At 42.0% G+C, this 26,932-nt stretch overlaps 1 long non-coding RNA gene and 1 pseudogene across 1 annotated transcript in view; both read right to left on the bottom strand.

Moving 5' to 3' along the window:
* Positions 1–26,932, bottom strand: part of LOC125919429 (uncharacterized) — a 135,241-nt gene that overhangs the window by 21,447 nt on the left and 86,862 nt on the right. The gene's annotated exons all lie outside the window — the stretch shown is intronic.
* On the bottom strand, positions 10,453–12,399 carry LOC125919425 (60S ribosomal protein L4-like; annotated as a pseudogene).

Raw genomic sequence — 26,932 nt, forward strand, 5'->3', positions numbered from 1 at the left:
AACTCAAATGAACTTAAATAGGTGTAAATAACTTAAATGGCCTAAATGGGAACTGACCAGTGGTGCTTATCTGGTTTATTTCTTATAAGCCCCCAAAGGGTGGGGTATAGCTAGATTTTGGTGACAGATGGAACCAGGATCTGCAACATTGTTAGGACACTCTTTTCTGTCTCTGTTCTCTGCTTGTCCCTACGTGCAAAAATTGCAGTTCCTAGGGAGTGGTGGTTCTTCTAGTGGTGGGAAACATGACCTCCTATTTCACAGCTTCTCTACCAGAGGGAGATTGGTTTTCTTCCCTGCTATCTCACTTGAAAAATCCTGGGAAGGACCTGATTGGCCTAAGTTGGATCACATGCTGACCATTGGAGCAGTCAGCTTTGGCAAGGGTGGGTGGTTTCCTGTGATTGACAACCTTCTGTAGAAGCACATGTGGGAGTCGGTGGAGGGGTATTCCTCAAGGAAGGGAGTTACTTTTCCCAGCAAATGCAGAGATACCAGGCCGACTGAATAATGTCCACTACACAACCTCTTAGCGTTGTTTATGAGGGTTAGAGATAATGCATAGAAAGCATGAGTAGTGAAATGATGATGATGATGGTGGTGATGATGGTGATGAGGATGAGAAGAAGTAGTATCTCAGCATCTCTAGATACTCAGGCTCCACATGGGAGCCATTATATCTCACAGAAGGAAGCACACTTTCTTCTTTGTTATTCTTTTGACCCTGGTACAATCATCATAATAGACTCTTATGAACCCCCTTAGTCACAGATGAAGAGATAAGACCTAAAAAGGTTATGTTTGCTCAAGGACATAGAGTGAGTGGTACAGCAAGGCCCAGAACCAACCCTCAAGGCTCCCAATCTACTCTACTTTTTGTATACCATGTGGTGATTAAGAGTGCTGGCCCTGAAGCTGGCCTGCCTGGCTTTAAAGCTCAGCCCCTCCTACTGTGTGACATTGAATAAGTTCCTTAACCTACCTCTCTGAGCCTTAGAGAGTCCCCTTTGCAGGGTCATTATGGGGAATTAAGTGCATTAATATGGGCATATTGGCTATGATGATGATTCCATTCTCAGATACTACCACCGGGGTCTCCTGCCCTGGAGCTGGTCACCTCCTCCTAGTGTGTCCGGGGACATGCCAGGCATTGCAGTGGGGCTGCAGTCTGGTTCCAGTGGGCACTGGGATTGGAGGGGGAACAGCCATTCAAACCACCTAAGGCTCTGAATAACAAATGAAGCCATCACCTCTCTCTCTCTCTCCATCCCAGTGGTTTTCTAAATAAACATTTCCCCAACAGAACAGTGCTTTGTGAACCACTGATGCTGCAAGGCTCTCCCTGATCTCACACGGGATGCTCGGCAAAACACCGAAACCCCCCTGTGTCTTTTCCTCCTTTGAAAGAGTGTTGTAGCAGTGCCTGTGATTTCACGAATAGCACAGGCTTTGGAATCAGATAGGCCTGGGTTCGAATCCCTCTGCGGCCACTGGTTAGCTATGGGACTTAGGCAAGGTGCTGGACCCTCTTTCATGTCTAAAATGAGAATAGTATCAATATCCACCTTGTAGAGCTGTTGAGAGGAGTCTCTGGAGGGCAAGTCAAGTGCTTAATACAGAGTGTGCTTGGTGCATGATGGCTGTCGTCAGAATTAAGTGTCCTATGATGCATATGCGTTTGAGAATGCACAAAATCACTGAGTGAATATAAAGCCTTATTTTTTATAAAATAAAGACATCTGCAAGTGTTTTCTCATAATTATGCTACCTCTTAGTTCTGCAGAAGCCTTAACTGGATAGAACTTTGGGTAAGAGATTTCCACGTGATTTAAAAAACAATAACAAGGAAATGTACTCTCACAAATGAGAGAAACGTCTTCTTCTTCTTCTTCCTATGTGAAAGGCAGCAGGATTAATTCTGGCAACAGAAACAAACAGAAACCCTCCCAGAGCAGCGAATGATTCCTGACCCTGGTTTCAGAAGAGGATAAGAATTCCCACATTGATCTACCAGAGTCATGCTGAGCGCTTCTATCAACCACGGACCTGGAGGTGGGCTGGTTCTGGGCGAGGGATGGTTTCTCAGAAATAGAATTGGATTCTCTCCTTCTGTTTGTGTCCTCCACATCCCTCATCAGCCGCACCCAATCCTGCCAGGGGTCCCATTGCACATGGAGCCACTTGCTGAAGTCCTAGGTCCTACAGTTTCAAGTAATCCCTGTTTGTAAAATCCTCTTGAACATTTTAGATAGTTCCTTTATACTCTCAGTAGTGGAAAGTGCTTTCTAAGGTAATGAACAATATGACCAGATGTACTTGTATTGGTCAGGATAGGCTAGGTTAAGGCAAACCAACCCCGGAAATCTCAGGGGAGCACAAAAAAGCTCTTTTTTTGCCCTCTGGCTCTGGACCCACTGCAGGCCTGATGGATCTCTAGGGTAGCTTCTGTCTGAGTGGGAGCCCAGGGACAGAATCTACTTGCATCGGGTGACCCCAGCATGGAGTTCCCAGGTCACTGGGACAGAGGAAGGACGCATGGGGAATGCACTCTCCCTCGTAAATGCCACACGGCACTTGCATTCATGAGTCAGTGCGGAACCAGGTCTCGTGGACCCACCTAAGTTTAAGGAGAGGGAGATGCGTGGTTCTTCCAAGTACCCAGAAAAGAGAGAGAACGGAGTATGAAGGATCAGAAGTCCCTGCTCTTCCTCTATCTTCCTTTTCAAATGCAGAGATCCTGGTCTTGGATCAAGGCTGCTAGCGAGAAAAATCTGAAGGAGGCTTGAAAGTCCGAACAGAAGGAAATGTGGAGAGCCTCCCATGAAAAGGGAAAGTATTTTCTTAAGAATGCTGAGTACCTAAATACACAGAACAAACTGAGTGAGGGCTGCTCGCGGGAAGGCAGTGGGGGATGGGCTAGATGGGGGGTGGGCGTTAAGGAGGACACTTGATGGGCTGAGCACTGGGTGTTATATGCAAGTGATGAATCACCAAATTCTACTCCTGAAACCGTTATTACACCATATGTTAACTAACTTGGACTAAAAAAAAAAAAAAAAAAAAAAAAAAAAAAAAAAAAAGAATGCTGGGTACCTCCCTTTCCTTGGTTCAGCTTTCCTTAACATAACAAGGGAATTTAGGGAAACAAAACAGCTTGAGGATTGAGACAGTGGGAGCATGTGCGGAAATGCAGGACCTCCCCAAATTCAGCTACCCCAGTCACCTCCCTTACCCCCTCTTCCCTCATCCTGGGAACACACTACCATGTTCCACCTTCTTAATTCTCTCAGTGTGATTATTACTGACTTAGGTTTTTTTCTTTCAATAACTTACTTTTCCTAAAGGAAAAGGAACTTTATATTTCTGTCTTAGTGAAAATCCAGTATCATTCACCATAGATAGAAGATATCCATAAGAAAAAATACAATGTCAATAAAACAGAGAGTTCTGAACCTGAGGTTTGCTCTCCCAGTTACAAAGGGAGACTAACAAATCCCGGAATGGTGAAAAAGACAAGCCAGCTCTAAACCGGAACTACTTTTCATGGAATCAGACAGATTGAAAGAGGAGTGTCAAGGAGGAGGCAAATAGCTCAGATGTGGACGCTGTGTCCCGATGCCTGTGTTCTAATTCCAGGGCCACATCACTTACTGGCCGTGTGACCTTTGTGCCTCCTTTTCCTTATCTGGAGATCTGAGGATAATAATATTACCTACTTCATACACATGAGACTCCTGTAACAGTGCCTGGCAGATAAGAAGGGCTATAAAATAAGCATTACCAATTTATTTTTTATTTTTTATTTATTATTATTTTTTTTAACGTTTATTTATTTTTGAGACAGAGAGAGACAGAGCATGAACGGGGGAGGGTCAGAGAGAGGAAGACACAGAATCCGAAACAGGCTCCAGGCTCTGAGCTGTCAGCACAGAACCCGATGCAGGGCTCGAACTCATGGACTGCGAAATCATGACCTGAGCTGAAGTCAGCCCCTTAACCGACTGAGCCACCCAGGCACCCCAACATTACCAATTTTTAGTATTATTTCTTACAGTGTGATGTCTTGTTTAATTCTGTCTCCTCTACCTGCTAAAATCTCCTGTACCTCATTAAATTATCTCTCATTCCTGGTGAGACACATCCCAATCCTGGAGAAATATCCATCGAATGGAACCAGCAGAGGCTCTGCAAACTGTCAACTCTGAACCACAAGCCCTTTGGCTTCATTGGTGACCCTGGAGCAGATTACAAACTTCTTTAAATCTAAGTTTCCTAGGTAAGGATAAAAATACCTACCTCCTAGAAGATGCGATAAGGTCAAACAGGTAAAACAGAATCTATCCAAATGTCAGACCTAACAAGGAGATTGACTAAATACTGGTTTATCTTAAACCCGTAATTCCTAACTGTGTCCGAGGGATTTGTGGAATGCTCCGGTAGAATCTTCAAACCAAGGGATTTGTGGAACGCTCCGGTAGAATCTTCAAACGTGTTGCCCACTATATTATAGTAATTTGAAAATACACATACGTACGTTAGAGCAGTGGTTCTCAGAATCAAGCAGAACTAAGAATCACATGGAGACAGAGCAAGCGACTCATCTCAGATTGCACCGGACTTTCTGATTTTAGCCCCTCATCCTGAGATGCTCCTCGGTCCTGGGCAAACCTGTATGGTTAGGCACTCTGCCTGGAGAATCGTTTAAACTTGGATTCCTGGACTCCAGAGATTCTGATGCAGCAGGCTTGGGTGGGATGGGCCCTGAAGATTTGCACTGCTAACCAAGCTCCCAGGTTTTCTGCTGTGAGTGTAAGGACCACACTTAGAGAAGCTGTGGCTTAGGGCCCTTTATCCTATTAATGCCTATACTTGGCATTCTGTTTCTAAAAGTTGAGAGTTGCTCAACTTTTATAGCTTCCCAGATGTCTTCACAGCTCTATGAGGTTGGTGTTTCTTCCCCATTTAATAGGCAAGAAACCTAAGGCTTAGCAACGGTTTAGTGATTTGCTTGACGTCATATAACTTGGAAGTCACCCAAACTCAGATCTGACACGGAAACAGGTTTTCTCCATCCTACCCCCTTAAGCCACAGACGTCTGTGCTCAGCTCCCTTACTTTGGAATGAATTCTCTCTACGAGAGTGTGCTAGTGCCCTAGAGAAGTGGGTTTCTGGCCACTCGTTACCAGAGTTCTGCAGTGGACACAGCAGATAAATATGTACACACACACACACACACACACACATATACTTTTTTTTAAAAAAGTTTATTTATTTTGAGAGAGAGAGAAAGCACAAGCAGGGGAAGGGTAGAGGCAGAGAGAGGGAGAGAGAGAGAGAGAGAGAGAGAGACACACAGAGAGAGAGAATCTCAAGCAGGCTCTGTGCAGTCGGCACAGAGCCAGGTGCGGTGCTTGAACTCATGAGCTCATGATCATGGATCCATGACCCCGTAGGATCTCAGCATATGTTTGTGGAATGAATGCCAATAACATCATTAATAATTTCTGTTTTATGCTCCGCCGCGTCTCCTTTCTTCAAAGGGAACCTAACTTTTACACAGGAATTTCTTGAGTTGCTATCCAGGGATCTCTTTTGCTCCTTCTCCTTCCTCTTCCTTTCTCTTTCCAGTCCCTTTTCCTCCCACCCCTCCCTTTCTAGTGACGCTCTTAGTTGTCACTGAGGAGGGAGGAGAAAACCTTGGGAAAGCAGCTGAGAGATGGTGATGGGAAAGAGCTAAATCAGTTTAGAGGCGGAGTTAGTAACTCCAGCTTTTCTATCAGGAGCCTGTGTGGAGCCTGGAAAGCCTGGGCAGCGAGGCTTTATTTTCCGCCCCTGGTCTTTGGTTTCATTTTCTTTTCGGCTTTTTCCACCCCTCCTAGAAAACCACCCAGCCCTGCTGCGGTGGTCGCTGTGCGGTGACTGTGGCCTGCGTCCCTTGTCTGCAAGGTGGACGTTTGCTAGCGAGCTCACAGAACTGGGCCTTGAGGAGCCCAGGCGAGACAACGGATATGAACGAGATGTGAAGGTGGGACGACTCTAAGGAGCAACTGTCATTGTCACTGTCATTTAAGCTGGAGGGAACAGAGCTTGCGAGTTGAAGCTAGTACCAAAAACATGCACTTCACGGCCAAATATAAAAGTTTTTAAGGAAGTCTGCTCGCCCCGTGGTTGGCCCACGTGATTCCGAATGGACTGGCCTTACGGTGCACTGAGAGCATCATCCTTCTGTGTAAACCGGCCCTTTTTTCAGTTATTCGTCATTTCACGACAGAACTGGGTAGCCACCTGTTCTCTAGACCAGGGTTTTGGGTTGGTCAGGTACATGGTATTTTCACAGATCAGTTAGTACTTTTCCTTATTTCTCTCCTGTCCGGGGAGGCGCTGCTGTTTAGGCGCGTCTCTGCTTTTCCTCCAGATACATATGCTCTGAGGATTTATGCCACCAGGAATAATCTCCTACCCTCAAGCCTAGGCAGGCAGGGACCCATGATTTCCTTTGTGTAGAGCAACTTTCTGTAGAAAAATTGGACCTTCTCCCTTCGACAGAAGGCAGACCAACGAGGTTCTTTGAGCGGCCAGCAGAGGGTCCCAGGTCTGCCCCGTAAATGCTGATGGATTATGAAATCCTTATAATATCTGCAGCTTGCAGAGATCTCGAGGTATTCTGCAATCAGATGTGAGATCTGGGGAGTGGAGTGTGGTCAAATTTTCAGCAGAGATTTGTAGATCACCTATGACCATTTTTGGAATGGGAATGGGAATGGGCTTTTTAAGTCTTTGCTTCAGGTGCAGGAATTTTTCTGAAGGGTGAGCTTTATGTTCTATGTAGAAAGGTGAAGTGTGAATAAACAGACATACACAACATGGAAATTACGAAGCAAGTGGACAGATACTGCACAGGAAGTCCCTTTACCATCGGAATGGCGTGATCATAGACTTCTTAAAGACTGGAATCTGGCCTTCTGTCTCTCTGATCCACATCATACTGGTAGATCCTTTGTAAATATGATATTGTGTTACATGCAAATATGTACATCATGTGCAAATATGATGTTGTATCCTGCTGACATCCTTCAGTGGCTCCCAGGTGCCTCCGTGATAACACTCAGTCTCCTTGGTTTGGTCCTTCATTTCCCTCCCAGTCAGGCCCAGCCTCCCCTCTTGCCATTGCCCCGATTAAACTCCACATGGCCGTCACTCAGAACAAACTGCAGTGCCCCGAGCATGCCCGACTAGGTACATTTGAGGATGCTCTTTCCCTGCTTTTCCCATCACGCCAACTTCTTCTCTCTTTCCAGACCCTGTTCAGGATCCTCATCTTAGGGACGACGTCTCTGACTATCCCCTCATCTTTTAATGCCCTAAACCCTGTCTTCCACTCGTTAGGTGCCCATCTGAGCTGCTTTATCATCCTGCCATAGCCCTTGACGTTCTAGATGATAAATCAGTGGCTTACATGTCTATGCCTAGCTCAAGACTGTTGTCTTAGAGACAGGGGCTGTATCTTGTTCACTGTGCATTCCCAGAGCCTTGTACAGTGCTTGGGGTCTAGGATGCGCATAATAATTATTGGTCGATTTAATCATTTAATGAGTGGCTAGTTCCGATGCGGTCCCCCTCCCTCTCCAGTGGCACCAGCCTCTTGCTTCCTTCTTTAAGGGTCACTGGGCAGGGATCCTGCAGAGTGGATGGGGAAGACATGCATATATGGTGGGATTTGCCCTTCTTAACAGGCTTATTATATACACAGTTATGTCTTTATTGTTCCCCCTTTTAATTGGATTAAGGGAGTTATTCTCTGAGAGATGAAAACACGATATTGAATTCTTATGAGAAATTAGGTAGAATAATAGAATGTTGAAGTAGAAGGGACCTTAGAGGTTATAGGGATCATCCTTCTCATTTTTCAGGTGAGAAACCAGGCCTAAGGGTAGGAAGATTTGTTAAGCTTTCAGAATCAATTAATAGCTGAAGACATCTGTTGCTTCTGCCTAACTCAGTCCCTTTGGGGGAACCAGCCCTTCCCACTCTCAGTCATAGCATTTTGAGTGGTGCTGGGTTTACTCCCAAATCTGGGATGAGCATATGAACTGGGTCTGGCCAATCAGAGCATCAAAACATGTGTTCCCAGGAGGCCAGTGAAAAGTGACGAGACTTGATTCCAGAACATTGGAAAAGAGAAGTTCATATGCTCCACTGGGGTTGCTGAGAAGATAGGAGCAACCATTGGCAGCCATCTTGTCACCATGAGTGGAGAGCCAAGGAAAACAGTGCCAAGAGATGAAGAGAGTGAGTCTGTCCTAATGAGACCCTGATAGAGATGTGTCTGATCCCTGATTCCTGTAGGAACTCATTAATTATTGTGTATGTGTGGCTTTTTTTGCTTAAGTTCAATTCTGTCCCTTTCAACCAGTTAATCTAATATAATGTTAGAACTAGAACCAGGCCTCTTTACCCCCAAATGCAGTGCTCTTTCCACTGAACCACACTGGGCATTCCTCCAATTAACCCTATGCCACCCATCATCACATAAGAGAAAGTAGAATTGGGAGGGAATGGGAGACAACAGGGCTACATTTTGATGAGTAGGGGATGTGTCTCCAGTGAGGGACTCTGGGGACAAGTGGGAGGTCACTGGGGTAACAGGAGGCGTTAGAACTGGAGCGAAAAAGAGAGTAGCTAAAAACCAAATTTTGCTTGTTTTCCTGTTTTGACACGGGGTGGAGGTGGGGGGCTATGGGGGGTGGTTAGAGGTGGGGGCATATATGTGACTAGAAGCAGATTCAGCCAGGCTTTTCTTCTAGATTAATGAAAAGACCTTTTGGTCTGGACCTTGGGAAGTTGCTGGGGTGCAGATTGGAAAGGCAGAGACAAAAGTCAAGACATCACTATTTTACCCTTAACATCTCATGACTCCCCTAAGTATGGGAAACTCTGTGCCACAGAACGGCCATAGCCACGACAAGTGAACCTTCTCTATGCCCCGGCACCAGTGATATGACTGTGCTGGGCCATGCCTGTTGTTGCAGGCAAGATATGCTAATGAGATGGCTTCCCACCTTGGTGATAATTTGGTTTCTAGTCTCTGAGGTCAAATCTTCATCACAATGCCCAGGATGCATGAACTAAAATGCAGGGTCTGTCCCTGGTGGGAACCCCACCCATACTGCCCACACACACCAGGACAGAGTTTTTAGAGGTCGGATTCATCCTGCTAATGTAACTCTCTTCTCTGTATTCATATAAAGTTCAAAAATAGGGGGAGCCTGGGTGGCTCAGTCGGTTAAACGTCCGACTTCGGCTCAGGTCATGATTTCACGGTCCGTGAGTTCCAGCCCTGCGTCGGGCTCTGTGCCGACAGCTCAGAGCCTGGAGCCCGTTTCAGATTCTGTGTCTCCCTCTCTCTCTGCCCCTCCCCTGTTCATGCTCTGTCTCTCTCTGTCTCAAAAATAAATAAACGTTAAAAAAATTTTTTTTAAAATAAGCAAAAGTAAGTTATGGCGTTAGAAAGCAGGACGATGGCTACCTTTGGGAGGTGGGCCAGGAGGGTCTTGGAGAGGGTGCGAGAGAGTTTTCTGGAGCGTTGTGTTCTTCGACTGTGTGCTGTTTACCCGGAAAAGTTCTGTTTGTGAAAATCTCTGGAACTATGTACTTATGGGTGATGTACTTTTCTCTGTGTGTTGTATTTCAATAAAAACATTACAGTGTGTTAAATGCTGGTCATTGTAGGCAGTCAAATGAGGCCACTGAAATTATGTGATGATACTCTTCTCTTGTAATGTGGGCACACAAATGATCCAGAATATGTTCATATTAATTTGAAAGTATATAATAAAAATGAAAACATAAAAAAAAAAAATCTCGTAGCATGCTCACTGTCTTCCAGGGGTCCAGGACGCTGGATGGAAAAAACTGGAATATTGAGATACCTCAGAATCAGTGTAAACGGACCTCAGACCCATTCACCTCTCTCCACTTTGATTGCCGTCACTCTTTTTTTTTTTTTAAGTTTATTTATTTATTTTGAGAGAGAGCAAGAGCAGAGAGGGGCAGAGAGAGAGAGAGAATCCCAAGCAGACTCTGCAATGTCAGCTCACAGCCCACTGCAGGGCTCAAACTCAAGAACCGCGAGATCATGATCTGAGCCCAAATCCAGAGTCAGACGCTTAACCGACTGAGCCGCCCCGGTGCCCCGATTGCCACCACTCTTGTTCAAAGCACCAACAACTCTAGGCTGGACTGTGGCAATAACCTCTCGCTGATGTATAATCCACTGTCCACACAGGAGAAGACTGTAGACTTAAAAAACAGCTCAAATAACTCCTCTACTGGAAGACCTTCAAAGAATTCCTAAAAGTCTTTTTTTTTTCTTCCTGCCTTTGATCAGGTCTTTATTCAAAATTAGCTGTCCGAAATGATTTGACTCTTATGGAATAAACAAATTTAACTTTTTATGCAGCAGCCTTCTTTTCTTCCGAGGTGGGTTTCTCTTGTGCAGGCTTCTTGTCAGTTGCTTGGAAGCTGCGGCTTTCCCCCACCTCCGCCAAAGTTTCTTCTGCTTTTTCACACCAGCAGCCTTCTTTCCTTTCTTCGCTACCACAGACCTCTTGCCTGGAACCCTCTTCTCTGATTTGGCTTCTAAGGCTGCGGCTGCTCTGTTCATCCAGAGTTTGTGATTCTTGGCCTGGCGATGAACGCTGTTCTGGGGCATAGTCTTGACATACAGGGTTAGCTTCAAACGTGATTCTTCAGGGCTCTGCAACGAGTCTTCTTCCGTGGTGCTCAGAGGGCTCTTTGGATCCCTGGGCTTTTCAAGATTCCGCTAAGGTCTGTGTTAAGCATCTTGTGCACGGGAAGCTTATAGTTACTCTTGAGGGAGGCAGCCTTCTGCCAAGTGCCATACAGATCGTCTAACTTGCGGGGAGCACTTTCAGTCCAAATGCAGAAACGTCCCACATCCCCACCAGAAGCAAGCTGCGAAATGTTCGCTTGGCTTACATTAAGTAAAGTAAATCCAGGGATGTTTCTGGGGACAACGTTGTCCTCATTAGAGATGACGCAGGGTCCCCTGCACTGGATATGGCAACGGTTTCTCATTTTGCCCCTTGCCAGCTCTCATTTGCTGAGAGGCATAGAACTCTTTGATATCATTGCAGGCTTTAAGTCTCTTAGGAAGCAAAACAGCCACTTTGGACTTCTTGTAACCTTCAACTTTATCTTCAACCATCAAAGGAAGTTCAGGGTCTTCCTCAATACGATGACCTTTATTTTTATTTACTTAGTTATTTTTAAGTTTGTTTATTTTGAGGGAGGGAGAGGGAGAGACAGAATCCCAACCAGGCCCCAGCGCTGTCAGTGCGGAGCCCAAGGCGGGGCTCGAACTCACGAACCGCCCTGAGATCATGACCTGAGCTGAGATCAAGAGTCAGACACTGAACCGACTGAGCCACCCAGGGGCCCAATACGATGACCTTCAGACATGACCAGCACTGGTAAGGCGGAGGCAGCCAGGCAGAGCGGATGACCCACCGCCTCTGTGTCATGCTCATTCTGCAGTGCTAACGACGCCAGGTTTCGGTTGGTGCGAACACGCGGCCCCCGCAACACGCGTTTCCAGAGGCACCTGGCCAGAATGGTGAGTCCCACTGCCTTGAACTCTGGGAATTGGAGCCGCGGCTCTGCCAGCACCCCAAGACTCAGCACTGCTTCGATGGCCTGCTAACTCACTGACGACACGGGGCTGTCTGTCGTTCTTGCCGAGTGGGTGTGAACAAAGTTCACAATATCAGGTCGAATTGGAGGCTTGAACACGGCAGGCAAAGTAGCATTTCTGCCAGATGATTCCCCCTTTTCGGAGTATAAGGATATCAATGAATAAATACATGCCACCGTGGGGAGAGGAGACAGCCACCCTCCTCTCATCCCTGTGGCTCCTACAGGAAATATAAGAATTGCCAATAGTCTTAAAGCCCAGATCCCAGCACACCCAGCAGTGACTGGTGCCTTCTGTCTCCCTGACCATCGTCCCACCACTCTCCCCCACCTCGCCAATTTCCAGCCCCCCCCCCCCCGGCCTCTTGTCATCCTTCCAGCCCGCCATGCTTGTTCTAGCCCCAAAACTTTGACATAGACAGGCATGTGTGCCTGAAGAGGGGTCTCCCAGGTCCTGGGGTTGCTGGCTCCCCTTCGGACCTTCTGTCTCAGCTCCGATGTCTCCCCCTCAAGTAGCCTCTCTCGGCCATTCTTCAGTCGCATCACCTTTTATTTTCTTCACGGTACCCGTGGCTATCTCGTTTATGTAGTTGTTACCAGAATGTGCGCGTCAGGAGGACAAGGACCCATCCACCTTCTTCATCATTCATATCAGTCAGTGAGTGTCCCGGAGGGCAGCGGATGGCATACTCAAAAGAGTATAACCAAGAAGAATTTAACAAAGGGACCTTGTACAGAAATGTGGGCAGGGCTAAGGGAACCAGCTCCCAGGGAAAGCCACCCCCGCCCCTAGGCCTGAAGGGGCAAGGCGAGGGGGCTCTCTTTTCCTTACTTTCTTTGTCTGTTAAAATATCTCTATGAGGTGCTTGCAAGACGTGGTTACATGCGAGGACTGGGTCGGTAAAGCAAGCAGAATAACACCTGGGCCGTATTAAGTGCTATGTGAGTGTTTGCCATTATTATTACCGATCTTATTTTAAACCATTTAATTTAGTTCCTACAACTCTCTGAGGTGGAGCAGGGGTTGAAAACTGCCCGCCTATGGGCCGAACTTGGCTTCCAAACGTGTTTTGTTTGGCTTGCACACGTTTCTTTCAAATGAGCCAATATTTAAAAATCTGGACTTTTCTGTAAAAATCTGGATTCCTGGCTCTTCTTTAAAAATCCTCATCTGGCAGCAGCCAGCAGGGGCTCCATGCTGCCGGCTTCTTCAGAGGAGGCGTGCCCTTAGCCCCGCCACCATACCATGGGTTGATTTCAGTGGTGACACCGATGCTTCAGGCGAGGATTTATAACCTCAGTTAAGCCCGAGGTGGGGGTAGTTCCAAGGTTAATACAGTGGCACAAAAACACTGTTAAGGACTGCTCCTCCCCCAGTGCTGAGGTCTTCTGCCTTTCCTCTCTGATATCTTCAAGCATGTCAGCAATGATGTTCCTCCTCATTTCTCACAATGCTCCAAAGGCTCATAGGACGCATGCAAAAACACACGTGTCCAGAAGAGGAGAGCATGCCCTTGCATTGGTTTCTTTTTCTTATGAAGGAAAGTCTTAAAAAACAACAACAAAACAGAACCCTAGCTGAGTTCCCCCTGAGCTCACAGTGGCCAGGACTGGATCATATTACCAATTCCCCAGGAGGGGGGGGGGGAGGGCAAGGGGGCCCGGGAAGCATGTCCCACACTTCCTGCTGTTCTAAGTGGGAAGGCAGGATCTGCCTACAGGAAGGAAACAAGGTTGGTGAGTAGGCTCTCAAGAATGCCAGGTACAGCTCACCTGGTAACAGCTCAAGTGCATACATCCAGCTCCCGCTACTTACTTAGCTACCCGGGGGCAGCCGAATTTATGATTCTTGAGGAGGACTGTTTGCCCATTTTACAGATAAACTGAAGCTCATAGAGAATACAGAATTTGCCCAAAGTGATACAATTAATGCATGCTTTGAAGACTGCTTGCCACATGATAAGCATTCAACAAGTAATAGCTACTAATTTTCTGTCTTCTGAGAGGTTTGAGGTATGATTACTTTAAGTGAGTTTTTTTGTTTTTTGTTTTTTATTTTTTTATTTAAAAAAAAATTTTTTTTTAACGTTTATTTATTTTTGAGACAGAGAGAGACACAGCATGAATGGGGGAGGGGCAGAGAGAGAGGGAGACACAGAATCGGAAGCAGGCTCCAGGCTCTGAGCCATCAGCCCAGAGCCCAACGCGGGGCTTGAACTCACGGACCGTGAGATCGTGACCTGAGCTGAAGCCGGATGCTTAACCGACTGAGCCACCCAGGCGCCCCATGTTTTTTGTTTTTTTTTAAATAATCACTTTGAGTTCTTTAGGAAGAAGGCCTACAGAGGTTGAAAATGTCATGATGACTCTACTTTTTAGAGTTTGAAATTCAATTAAGATACTTACTCCTGCCTGGATAATCAACAGCACCAAGCCATATTTATTGGATCTCCAGGTACACGAATAAGGTGCCACTGAAGATACTATGGGGGAGAGGGTGGCGCCTGGGTGTCTCAGTCAGTTAAGTGTCTGACTTTGGCTCAGGTCATGATCTCTCAGTTCGTGAGCTCAAGCCCTATGTTGGGCTCTGTGCTGACAGCTCAGAGCCTAGAGCCTGCTTCCGATTCTGTGTCTCCCTCTCTGCCCCTCCCCAACTCACTTCCGTATCTCTCTCTTTCAAAAATGAATAAACGTTAAAAAAATTTTTAAAGAAAGATACTATACAGGGATGTGTGCCCTCCCAAACAACTTTGCAGGGCATTGTTTTATTATTTTAATTAATTAATTAATTAATTAATTTTTTTATTTTGAGAGAGAAAGAGGCAGATGGAAGAGAGAGAGAATCTTAAGCAGCCTCCGTGCCCGTTGTGGAGCCCAATGCAGGACTCGATCTCACAACCCATGAGATCATAACCCAAGCTGAAATCAAGAGTCACACCCTTAACCAATTCAGCCACCCACGTGCCCCACGGAGGGTGTTAGTTTACAAGAGCAGAGCATATGAATGTTGCAGGCATTGGAGATTGCCTAGATTGTTAGAATTTCTTAACAGGATTTGCATGCCATTTCATAAACTAATGGTGGGGGGGGAAGCTGTAGTTCTGTAGAAGCTACGTAGATAAAGTTGTTTCTGATGCCATGCTAATGATAGAACCCCAAAACAAGACCCGGCAAGAGGTTCCTTGGTGGAAAGAATCTTGTTGGGTTAGCAATGAGAGTGACTGATGCAACTTACTGTTCTTTTCCAATTGTATCTTATAAGCTACCATTAGAACAAGCAGGTTAGGGCCCAGCCCTTCACTAATCCCTTAAGCTCATCCTTTTAAAATTCTCAGCAGCAAGGGAAGGTCCCCACCTTCTCCCCACCTCTGATGTTGCTTTCAGATCCCTTCACTGTTGGCATTTGCTCTTACTGGTTATTTCCCATGCTGAATCAGGCACCAGTTTTCCGGCCATCTCCTGGGGGAGCCAAATAGTTTAAAACATCCTCATGTATCCTTACTAGTTCTCTTATTTATTTTTGTTGATGGGTCACACGCACATGCAAAGTAAGACTCTCAAAAAGAGTTTCAGTCATCTAATACCAAATCTCTGCTTTCTCAGTGCATGTCTTCACTGGTATTGTAGTTTTCTGGTTCGTACAGATGAAATAAAAATTTGATTATTTAATCTTTAACCAAGTCCCAGCTTTAGCCAAGAGTATTAAATTCAGGATTCGGCTTCGAGAAGCTTAAGAATTCCTTGATGAAAAAGAAGGGCATATCATCATTCTTTTGCCCATTGGATCCATTGTTTTGCTACCTTCCACTCTTCTGGCATCCAAACCCCGTGTCTGAAATTATTCAGTAATGAGACTAGCAGAGTCAGTGGTGCAATCCTGTTTTATGATTTTCAAAAAGCCCTGAAAATATAGGATGCTCAGTAACTAAGAGAGAAAGGCCTGATGAAAGTGATAAGCGATGTGAGAGGCACCCAGGGTGGACACTACAGCGAATACTTAGCCCCGCTGTTAAACTGTTCTGCCAGACTTGGCTCTTTACAGCTTGAGATCACCGCTTAAGTCTTCCTAGGGAGTATTTAAAGTAAAATGAGCCTCTTTTTGTTTATCCCACAGCTGCCATTTTGTCTTAACAGTGTATTCCTTGAAGGCTTCTTAAAGGCTCGGCTGAATGCGGACATACCTTTGCAGACTATGCTGAGTCCTGATTCCTTAGCATGGCCCACCTCTCCAGCTTTATGTTGCTGGACTTTTTTCCAAAGGGGTTACACCGGCTTAGATTCCCACCAGCAATGTACCAGGGTTCCAAATTCTCCACATCCTTACCCACACTTATTATTATTTGCCTTTTTGATTATAACTGTCTTGGCAGGTCTTAAGTGGTATCTCATTGTGGGTTTGATTTGTGTTTCCTCCTTGATGGCTCATGAAGTAGAATATTTTTTTCATGTGTTTACTGACCATTCATATATCTTCTCTGGAGAAATACCCATTCAGATCCTTAGCCTATTTGTAACTGGTTTATTTATTTATTTTTATTATCTAGTTGTCAAAATTCTTTATATATTTCAAGTCCAATTTCTTTTTTAGATATAGAAATTGTAAATATTTTCTCCCATTTTGTGAGTTGTCTTTCCTGCTTTCCTGATAGTGTCCTTTGAAGCATGAAAATTTTAAATTTTGAAGCCCAGTTTATCTAGTTTTCCTTTTGTTGCTGTTTTTTTGGTGTCATATCTAAGAAATCATTGCTTAATCCAGGATAGTGAAGATTTTCACCTATAGTTTCTTCCAAGGGGTTGGTAATTTTAGCTCTTATATTTAAGAGGTTTTTGATCCATTTTAAGTTAATGTTTGTAAATGGTGTGAGATAGAGGTCCTACTTCCTTCATGTGAATATCTAGCTGTTCCAGTACATCTGTTGAGGAAATTATTTTTCCTCTCTCCAATTGCTTGGGCAACCTTCTTGAAAATCAATTGACTGTAGATGTAAGGATTTATTTCTGGAGGCTCCTGGGTGGCTCAGTTGGTTAAACACCCTGCTGTTGATATTGGCTCAGGTCCTGATCTTGCCGTCATGAGATCAGTTGTGAGATGGAGTCCTGTGTTGGGCTTCTGGTGGAGGGTGGAGCCTGCTTGGGATTCTCTCTTTCCCTCTCTCTCTCTCTGCCCCTCCCCCACCTTCTCTCTCTCTCTTAAAATAAATAAATAAACTTAAAAAAGGATTTATGTCTCATTCTCAATTCTATTCTGTTGATCTATATATATGGCCTAGTGCCAATAACCACACTACCTTGCTTACTGTAGCTTGTACTATTTTGTAATTGATAAGTGTGAATTTTCCAACTTCATTCTTCTATTTTGGGATTATTTTGGCTATTCTGGGTCTCTTGAATTTTCATATGAATTTTAGGATCAGCTTGTCAATTTTTGCAAATAGGTCAGCTAGAATCTCAAAAGGAGTTGCACTGGATTTGTGGATCAATTGGATGAGACTTGCCCTATCCAACAATGTTGTCGTTTGATCAATGAACATGAGATGTCTTTCCATTTAATAGGTCTTCTTCAGTTTCTTTCAGCAGTATTTTATAACTTTCAGGGTATATACTTTGAACTTCCTTTGTTAATTTTTATTTCTAAGTATTTTATTCCTTTTGATGCTATTATAAATGGAATAATTTTCTTTTTTTAAAGTTTATTTATTTTTAGAGAGAGAGAGAGAGCATGTGAGCAGGAAAGGGGCAGAGAGAGGGTGAGAGAGAGAGAGAGAAGGGGGGGGAGAGAGGGCTCTGCCCTGTCAGAACAAAGCATGACACAGGGCTCACACTGAGCTGTGAGATCATGACCTGAGCAGAAACCTAAAGTTGGACGCTTAACTGACTGAGTCACCCAGGCGCCCCAATGGAATCATTTTCTTAATTTCGTTTTCGGATTGCTCATTGCAAGTGTATAGAAATACAATTGACTTTTATATAGTGATATTCTATCTTATAACCTTGCTGAACTCATTTTTTAGTTTGCATAGTTTTTTGGCGGATTCCTTAGGATTTTCTATGTATAAGATTGTGTCATCTGCAAATATAGTTTTACTTCTTCCTTTCCTATCTGAATGCCTTTATTTCTTTTCTTGTCTATTTGCCTAATTCACTGCAGTACAATGTTTAATACAAGTGGTGAGAATGGACATCCTTGTCTTGTTCCTAGTCTTAGGGAGAAAGCATTCAGTCTTTTACCATTAAGTCTGATGTTAGCTGTGGGTTTTTCATAGATACCCTTTATCAGCTTGAGAAAGTTTCTATTCTTAGTTTGTGGAGTGTTTTTTAATTAATGAAATGGTGTTGGATTTTGTCAAATGCTTTTCTGTATCTTTGCATCTATATTTCTGTTTTTAATTTTTTTTTAATGTTTATTTATTTTTGAGAGAGAGACAGACAAAGCATGAGCGGGGGAAGGGCAGAGAAAGAGGAAGACACAGAATCCGAAGCAGGCTCCAGGCTCTGAGTTGTCAGCACAGAGCCTGACGTGGGGCTCAGTCTCATGAACCATGAGATCAGGACCTGAGCCAAAATCAAGAGTAGGAGGCTTAACCGACTGAGCCACCCAGGCACCCCTTGATTCTTCTTTTAATTATCTGTAGAATTCACCAGTGAAGCCATCTGTACCTGAGATTTTTCTGTGGATAGTTTCAAAATTACTAATTGTTTTAAAACAATTATTTTTTATTTTATTATCATTCAAGTGTGGTAAAGCTATTAGATGAGGAGATCATTGCCGTTGAGAAGACAGTTTGTTACTCGCAGTTCCCAAGGTCTTACACACATGGGGAAACAACATCGTCAGTGAGGAGGCAAGGAGATCAAGGGGAAGAAACACATTGGCAAGGACTTTTTTTATGGTTTCCATGGAAAGCAGTGTCATCAGGTTTAGGATTGGTTAATTTAATGGTTTCAGCAGGCTCTAGGGCATAGTGATTTTTCCCTGGCACTTGGAGCTGGGATGATTAGGGCAGTGGAATAGTGGCCCAGAGTATAAGAGCCCATTAACAGAGATGGTGGGGGTTGGGGTGGGGGGTGGGCTTTGGATGTGTTAGTTTACATATGAAAGGTACACTCACAGGTGAGTAGGTTACTATCTATGGGAATTGGCTAATCTGGAAGGGGCAGTCTCTCAGGTTCCACAAGACTTCAGATATCAACGCATCAGAAATACAGAACATAAAAATGCATGATTAACACACAAATTCAATCTCTTTATTTATTATAGGACTCTTTAGATTTTCCATTTCTTGTTGAGTCACTTTGGGTAGTTTTTGTTTGTAGAAATGTGTTTGTTTCATCTATGTTATTTAATTTGTTGGCATTCCGTTGTTCATAGTATTTTCTTACAGTCCTTTTTGTTTCTCTAACGTTGGTAACAATGTCCCTTTTCTCACTTCTAATTTTAGTAATTCAAGCCTTCTCTCTTTTTTTCCATGGTTAGTCTAGCTAAATATTGGTCAATGTGGTTTATCTTTTCAAAGAATCAACTTTTGGTTTTGTTGATTTTTCTCTGCTGTTTTTCTATTCTCTATCTCATTAATTTCCACTATAATTGTAATTATTTCCCTCCTTCTACTTGGTTTGGATTTAGTTTGCTTTTCTTCTTCCAGTGTCTTAAGGTTAAGTTTGGGTTACAGCTTTGAGATATTTTCTCCCCTTTCCAGTTTGGGTGTTTATAGCTATAAATTCCCTTGTAAACACTGCTTTAGCTGCATTGCATAAATGTTGGTATGTAAGACTTTCATTTTCATTCTTCTGAAAATATTTTTAAATTTCCCTTGTGATTTCTTCTTTGAGTTGTTATTTAGAAATATATTGTTCAATTTCCACATATTTGTGAATCTTCCTAAAATTCTGTTATTCTTTCTGTTATGGATTTCTATTTTTATTCCACTATGGTCAGAGAACATATTTTGTATGATTCCAATCCTCTTTACATTTATTTAGACTAATATATACCCTGGAGAATGTTTCATAGTGCACTTGAAAAGAATGTGTATTCTACTGTTGTTGAATGGAGTGTTCTATAGATGTTAGGTATAGTCGGTTTACAGTGCTGTTCAAGTCTTCCATTTCCTTGTTGATCCTCTGCCTAGTTCTATCAATTATTGAAAGAAGGGTATTGACGTCTCCATCCATTAGTATTGAATTGTCTATTTCTTCCTTCAATTCTGTCAGTTTTTGTTTCGTGTGTTTTGGGGCTCTGTTGTTAAGCGTACAGATATATTTATAATTATGTATTTTCCTGCTGAACTGACTTTATAATCATTATAATACATCCGTCTTTATCTCTAGTAATATTTATTTTGGTTTTAAAATTGATTTTGTCTGATATTAGTATAGCCACTCCAGCTTTCTTATGGTTGCCATTTGCCTGATGCCACTTTTTTTATCCTTTTACTTTCAGCCTATTTGTATCTTTGAATCTAAATTGTGTCTCTTATATACAGCATGTATTTGGTTCTTATTTTTTTGATTCTGTCTGACAATCTCTTCCTTTTGATTGGATTGTTTGATCTATTCACATTTACCATTATTATTGAAATAGTTGGATTTATGTCTGCCATTTTCCTTCCCCCCACCCCAACTTATGTCTTTTTTGTTCCTTTAGTCTCCTTTGCTGTTTCTTTTGCATTAAGTGGTTATTTTTTAGTATAACATTTTAATTCCTCAAATGATTTTTCTCACTACATTTTTTGCGTTATTTTCTTAGTTGTTGCTCTAGGTCTTACCATATCCACTTTAGCTTATTGGAATCGACTTAAGATTTATACAAATTTAATTACAATGACATATAGAAAATTTTCTCCTACATAGTTTTATTCCCTCTTCCCCCTTCTTGTGCTGTTATATATATCCTTTCTTCTCGCAATTTCTTTAAAAGACATAAAATTATATAAAATAATAGTAATAATGACGGATTGTTGGGTATATACCATATATAGGTATCATACATGTATATATGTATAATGTATACATATACATATTGTGTAGTATACATTTATACTACAAGTATGTATTAGTTTGTTTATATTTGTTTGTTATATTAGCCTTCTTATTTATTCTGTCTAGTTCTCTCCATTGTTACTGTGTATGTGCATTACCACCTAGTGTCATTTCCTTACTCCAGTACAGCTTTGTTCCTTCTATGTGCTGTTACTCTCAAATATATTATGTTCCTATATGTTGTGGGCCCAAGGATTATATATAAACTGTTTGATATAACTGCTATTAAAATAAGTTAAGAAAAGAAATATACATTTTATGCATTTAGCCTTTCTCTTATAATTACCTACATAATTACCTTCCTGGGTTTTCTTTGTATTTTGTGTCTGGAGTCAAACTACTCCCCAGACTTACTTGCTTTCAGCTTGAACAACTTTCTTTGGTGCTTCCTGAAAGGTGAGCCTGTATCTTTTGCATTGAGTCTTTGTTGTTGTCGCTGCTGTTGTTTTCACTTGATAATGTACCATGTCATTTCCTGTCAACTCTTCCTCAGAAAACATGACTTATTATGCCTACATGATATTTCATGGCTAACATGTATCTAACTACTCTTCTAAGGGGTTTAGTTCCAACTTTTCACTGTTACAAATCATGCTATCATTAACATCTTTGCATGTATGTTTATGTATGTATGTATGTATGCATGTATGTGTCCTAAAGGACACCTTCATTTTTAAAGTAGGCAATTCATCTGAGAATATGCTTATACCTGAAACCATTCAGTAACACGAAGTCCCCTTCATAGGGCATCCACATCTCCTAGACATAATCACTCTTATCAGCTTAGTGTGTACACTTTTTAATGTATTTGTCTATGCATTTTCACACACACACTCAGACACACACACACACACACACACACACATGTTTTTTGTTTATTTTGATGCTGGTTTTAGTTTTACATCAGGGGGATCATCCTGTATGTCCTATTGTTCATCTTGTTTTCTTTACCATGTAACATATGTCTAAGGGATATTTCCATTTAATAATTTGAATTCATTCTTTTTTTTTTTAACTGTCACATAGAATTTCAGAGTCATTTAACAAACATTTGTTGAGTCCCTGCTGTGTGGCAGGCCCTGGGGATTCAGAGACTATGTTCTCATGGAGCTTCACTGTGACAGTATGAATGTACCAAAATTAGTATTCCATTTTGATGAATGTGTAGATATTCTCCTAAAGACAGATGCTTAGAAGAGGAATTACTTAGTCAAAATATATGAAAATTTAAAAGTCTCTTGACATGCAGTGTGAAATTGCTTTCCAGGAAGTGGGACCAGTTTATATTCCCAAGGGGAGTGTATGAGCGTAGTAGCTTGCTTATTTAGTAGATAGAAAATTTCTGTTTTAATTTGCATTTTTCATATTGCTACTGAGATAGAATATTTTTCATGTTTATTAGCCAATTGTATATTCTTTGTGGATTAAGAATTTTTTTGCCCAACTCTTAGTAAGGCTTATTTTCCTGTTTATATAACCATTTAATACACTGTGGATATTTTTCTTTTGTACTTTTTGTTGCAAATATTCTTTCCCACTTGTTTTTGGTATCTAATTTTCTTTTCTTTTTCTTTTTCTTATTTATTTTGAGAGAGAGATAGAGAACAAGCAGGGGAAGGGCAGAGAAGGAGGGAGGCAGAATCCCAAGCATGCTCCGCATCATCAGCACACAGCCCAGTGTGGGGCTGGAACCCATGAACTGCAAGATCGTGACCTGATTGGAACTCAGGAGGTGGACGCTTAACTGACTGAGCCACCCAGGCTCCCCGGTACCTAATTTTTCTAATGTCTCTTTGTTGGACAAAATGATTTTATTTTTTAAAGGTTTTATTTTAATGAAGTCAACGCATTCATTTTTTCCTCTTTTGATATTTCTTTTACTGCATTTATACTTACCATAAATTAAAGATAAGATAGATAGGATAAATTAAGGTAAATAATCAGACATTTATTTAGCTATTTGATTTCGTTTCTAACATTAAACTTTTTAATCCACCTGAAGAAAGTACTGTAGGGAGTGAAGAAGGATTTAACTTTATTATTTTTCCCCTAAATTATTCTCCTACAAGTTACCAAATGGTTTTCTTTGCTCATTGTATCCAATGTCACAGAACTCTGTTCGCATTCATCCATGTGAGACCCATCTCTTGATTTATGTTTTTACTTCCATCACTGATCCTACTCTCATTTCTTATGCATCGACATTCACCTTAGTATGGTTGATGTAGGTCTTCAAATAACATACGCACCCTTATAAGATATGTATTGTTTGTTGTGTGTGCTTAAAATGCACACTCAGTGTAAAATCCCACAGATCGTTCTGCCTATTTTGTTCATCTTTTCAAGTAATTTGTTGTTGGTTATTAGTCTTCTCTATTTTCTTTCTATCCTTACCTTCATTACTTCTTTCCCTCTTATTTCACTGAGCTTATTCATTTTTTTTTCTAAATTCACAGATTAAGAAGAGTTTAGCTCATTTTCTTTCAATTTCTCATTTTCTAATAAATGTATGCAAAGCTCTAAATTCTCTTCTTGGTACTTTCTTGATATTTCTTTCCTGTAGCATTTCTGATGTTTTCAATTCTAAGCATTTTTTAAATTAATTTTTTAAATATTTTAGTTAGTTAACATATAGTACAATATTGGTTTCAGAAGTAGAATTTAGTGATTCATCACTCACATACAAGGCCCAGTGCTCATCACAAGTGCCCTCCTTAATACACATCACCCATCTAGCCCATCCCCCAACCACCTCCCCTCCATCAGCCCTCAGTTTGTTCTCTGTCATTAAGAGTCTCTTGTGGCTTATTTCCCTTTCTTCTCTTTTTTGTCCCCCCTTCCCATATGTTCATCTATTTTGTTTCTTAAATTCCACGTATGTGAAATCATATATTTGACTTTCTCTGATTGACTTATTGATGCTTAGCATAATGCATTCTGTCTCCATCCACATTGTTGCAAATGACAAGAATTCATTCTTTTTGATGGCTGAGTAATATTCCATTACATATACATACAACATCTTCTTCATCCATTCATCAGTTGATGGATATTTGGGCTCTCTCCATAATTTGGCTGTTGTTGATAATGTTGCTATAAACATTGGGGTACATGTATCCCTTTGAATCTGTAATTTTGTATCTTTTGGGTAAATGCCTAATTGTGCAGTTGCTGGATTGCAAGGTAGTTCTATTTTTTAGTTTTTGAGGACACTCCATACTGTTTTCCAGAGTGGCTGCATCAGTTTGCATTCCCACCAACAGTGCAAGAGGGTTTCCCTTTCTCTGCATCCTCACCAACATCTGTTGTTGCCTGAGTTGTTAATTTTAGCCATTCTGACAGGTGTGAAGTGGTATCTCAGTGTGGTTTTGATTTGTACTTCCCAGGTGATGAGTGATGTGGAACATCTTTTCATATGTCTGTTAGCCATCTGGATGTCTTCTTTGGAAAAGTGTCTATTCATATCTTCTGCCCTTTTCTTAACTGAGTTGTTTGTTTTTTTGGGTGTTGAGTTTGATAAGTTCTTTATAGATTTTGGATACTAACCCTTTATCTGATATGTCATTTGCAGATATCTTCTCCCATTCCGTAGGCTGCCTTTCAGTTTTGTTGATTGTTTCCTTCACCGTGCAGAAGCTTTTTATCTTGATGAGGTCCCAATAGTTCATGTTTGCTTTTGTTTCCCTTGTCTTGTGTCTAGATGTGTCTAGAAAGAAGTTGCTCTGGCCAAGGTCAAAGAGGTTGCTACCTGTTTTCTCCTCTAGGATTTTGATGGCTTCCTGTCTTACATTTAGGTCTTTCATCCATTTTGAATTTATTTTTGTGTACGGTGTAAGAAAGTGGTCCAGGTTCATTCTTCTGCATGTCGCTGTCCAGTTTTCCCAGCACCGTTTGTTGAAGAAACTGACTTTTTTCCACTGGATATTCTTTCCTGCTTTTTCAAAGATGGGTTGACCATATGGTTGTGGGTCCATTTCTCAGTTTTCTATTCTGTTCCCTTGATCTATTTTTTGTGTCTGTTTTTGTGCCAGCACCATACTGTCTTGATGACTACAGCTTTGTAATATAGCTTGAAATCCAGAATCGTGATGCCTCCAGCTTGGTTTTTCTTTTTCAGGATTGCTTTGGCTATTCAGGTCTTTTGAGGTTCAATACAGAGAGAGAGGGAGAGAGAGAAAATCCCAAGCAGGCTCCATGCTGTGCAGAGCCCAGTGCAGGACTCAAACCCATGAACAATTAGATCATGACTTGAGCCAAAATCAAGAGTTGGATACTTAACCAACTGAGCCACACGGGTGACCCTAAGCATTTTTAAATGCTCCTTACAATTTCTGCTTTAACCTAAGAATTAGTTTAGTAGAATATATTTTAGTTTTCAGACATAAAGAATAACTTTAAATATCCTTTTATTATTATTTATTAGAACATGATTGGTAATACATCAACTGTACTTTATTAAGGTGACCTTTATGATTACTTTTTGTGAGTGTTCTATGTTTGCTTGGAAAGAATGTATATTCTCTGCTCGGTGCATATTTGTTTATTAGTTGGTTTTTCAAACAATCCATATATTTGTGTATGTGTGTGCCTGTTGGGTTTTATGGAGGGAGGTGGTGTTTGCTCGATCACAGAGTTTCTGACAAGCATATATTAAATATACCAACAACATTCATAGCTCTGTTTCTCCCCATAGTTCTGCCAGCTGTTGTTTTATTTAGTGAAGAGAGGTCCACAGTCATCTTGTTGTTGTTCTTTTAACTTTTTTGGGGGGGGATGGGGAATGATTGTTTAAAAGATTTTTTGTTTTTAAGTAATCTCTACACCCAGGGGGGGGCTCAAACTCACAACCCCAAGATCAAGAGTTGCATGCTCTACTGACTGAGCCATCCAGTTTCCCCCTTAGCCATTATCTTGTATTGAACTCCGTTCCTTCTCTCATGCATAATGTCCCTCTCTATCCCTTGTGCTTTTGGTCTTGAACTCCATCTTGTCTGGCAATGAATATTTCCAAGTTATTTATTTTCCTTTACCATGGTAGCAGCCTTCTGTATTTCTCTTTCAAGAGTTGGTTTTTGTTTGTTTGTTTGTTTGTTTTTTGTTTTTTTTTTCAAAAAGAGCCACATGATGGTAAACTCTCTGGGTCTTTTTTTCTTTTTTATTGTATGCTCACATAGAAAAGATACTTTAGCTGGGTTATAAGTTTCAGCATAATACATCCAGGTGTTGTCTTTCCCTTAGTTTTGTTTGGCTTTCTGTAAGGTCTTTTGATCTAAAACAGCTTTCCTCTCTCTGGTAAATTCTGTTACCCTTTCAAACACTTCCTCCCCTCTGTTTGTTTTTTCTCCTTCTGGGATTCCCATTATAACACATGTTGACATTTCTATGTCTCTTCTCCTATCTCTTAATTTTTCTTATACATTTTTCATCATCCTATCCCTTCTGTGTATCTATATGGTAGAGTTCCTCCAACTTGGTCTCCCAGCTCAGCAACTTGTTCTTTGGGTGTAGTTCTCAAGTTATTAATCTCATTTATTGAGTTATTTCAACAAAGCAAATTAGGTATTCAACCTGGTGCTTTATTCTCTTAGTTCTGATGTCATGTTACCAATATTGTCTCGTATGTGTTTGAAAATTTTGATGCTCATTTAGCATTATTTAACTACTCCATTAATTGTTTCTTCTCTTTTTGTTGTCTTTTTTTTTTTTTTTTTAAATAGTAATGCTCCTCTCTTTGGGTTTCTGTTCCCCTGGGAAATCAACTTCAGTATTTGACAATACGCACTTGTACTGGGGAACTGTCAGGTCTTGGGGTGTGGTGGGGTCCGGTCCTGGGAGGCAGAGGGTCTCCTGCCCCAGGATGGAGAGTTCCTTGCCTCCCACTCTCAGCCCCATAGTATGGGCTTGAGCCATCTTTGCTGTCTCCTGTTCATCACACATAAGGCAAGTCACCTGTCCCTTAGGGAACCTCCATCACTTCTGCCCTACATTTGAGCTTTTTCCAAGAGTTTTTCTCTCTTAAGGGTGGGCATGAGAGCAGGATGAAGTACCTTGTGCTGGCCAGTCCACCTGCACCTGTTGTTTTCTTCTCACCCACCCAGCTCCAGGGCCGCCTGCCAATGTGTTACCCTGCCTACGCTGGCACTGTGGGGCTGGTGCCACTGTTTTTCTGCTTCTCTAGAG

Source organism: Panthera uncia, chromosome B4 (genome assembly GCF_023721935.1).
Source record: "Panthera uncia isolate 11264 chromosome B4, Puncia_PCG_1.0, whole genome shotgun sequence".
NCBI lineage: Eukaryota > Metazoa > Chordata > Mammalia > Carnivora > Felidae > Panthera > Panthera uncia.